The sequence below is a fragment of the Tupaia chinensis genome, unplaced genomic scaffold, assembly GCF_000334495.1.
Source record: "Tupaia chinensis unplaced genomic scaffold, TupChi_1.0 Scaffold000402_1, whole genome shotgun sequence".
Classification (NCBI taxonomy): Eukaryota; Metazoa; Chordata; class Mammalia; order Scandentia; family Tupaiidae; genus Tupaia; species Tupaia belangeri.
The window spans coordinates 5,328,382-5,329,749 of NW_006159904.1; the positions used below are offsets into that span (position 1 = coordinate 5,328,382).

The following is a 1,368-nucleotide window of genomic DNA, read 5'->3' on the forward strand; positions in this document are numbered from 1 at the left end:
TCCTGCATCCTATTTTGGTGCATTGGCCAGGAAACATCTAGACTCATCTTCTTCACTTCAGAATGATAAGTAATGTAAACTTTCTACCCTTTTTTCCTGGACACTCTTGTCCCTAGAAACTAGCTCTACAAGACAAAATTACTGGGCATCGGGCTGTTATGTAAAAACTATTAGTGACTGCCAGTCTACCAGACTCTAATGTGAGGCTGGCTGGGAAACAGTCAATCTCTCAGCATTATCAGTACTTGAGAATGTTGGCTGTTTTGTGACTCTTTTTCCGTTTCTGGAATCTTAACCGTTGTGGAGAAGTGAATGTTCCTGGGGCAATTTATGGTGCATGTCAAGGTTACTCTCTGGTGTATCCTGAAGGCCCTGAGAATTTGAAGCCATCCCCCATATCCCAGTTGGGTAACAGGTCAGATTCCTTTCTTTCCTTTCCTTCAGACTTTTTCTCTTATATGCTAGCAAGAGAGTGATACATATACAGGAACTTGCCATGCTGCATTAAAGAAAGTGAAGCTGCTCTTTGCTCTGCCAAACTACGGGGTCTTGAGACTAGGGACTCTAACTGTGGCATGGGAGAAACTGAATGTCTCTTGAGCAATTGAAGGCATCTGGCCAGGGCCACTCCCTGTGGCGCTGGAAGGCTCTGAGGTTGAAAGTTCTCCCCCACTGCTCAAGTGAGTGTCAGAAGGAGTTTCTCTGTTTCTTACACTCAAGTTTCTCTACTTCTTACTCTCAAGCCCACAGAGTCTTTCTGTCTGAGTCTAGTAAAAAATGAGCAATAAATCCTCTTTTTCAACTGTTTCTAAAATCTGCTGAACAACTGTTCTTTATCTCCCTCATATTGATAAACCAGTACTCAGAAAGAGCAAAATATACCTTGGGTAAAATAATTAGGACTCTTTGACCTTGAGTATGCATAGGGTGTAAATTAAATTGTAATTGTTGAGAGGCTCATGTAATATTGCCTTTGCCTGGCCAGTCTTCCTCTTCATTCCTCTGATAGATATAGAAAGTTGTTTATTGGCCCTTTGGGGACATCTGCTTAACTGCTCTTTCCTTCGGTTCCCACACCGCAGTGTTCTATATCACCTATTAATTTTCCCTGGATTTGGGGTGCATTCCAAGCATGTTCTAAATTAGCAAGTCTCTCTTCGTTTAGACCCAAATCATAGTACAGATAGGAAATGCAGGAATTACTGTAATGAATTACTCTTCTCTTTTAGAATCCATCAAGCTACAAATGGTGGTTGGGACAAAGTCTCCAGTGAACACCCATCATGACTTTTGGCACGGACCTCTATATAGACCTTTGGTAGAGGATCCTTAACTGCTGCCACTCCCCCATCATCACCCAATTTCAGC

The 1,368-nt window shown here is 42.3% G+C and overlaps 1 long non-coding RNA gene across 1 annotated transcript in view; it reads left to right on the forward strand.

Annotated features, from left to right (window-relative positions):
- Positions 1–1,368, forward strand: part of LOC102473163 (uncharacterized) — a 40,359-nt gene that overhangs the window by 36,026 nt on the left and 2,965 nt on the right. The gene's annotated exons all lie outside the window — the stretch shown is intronic.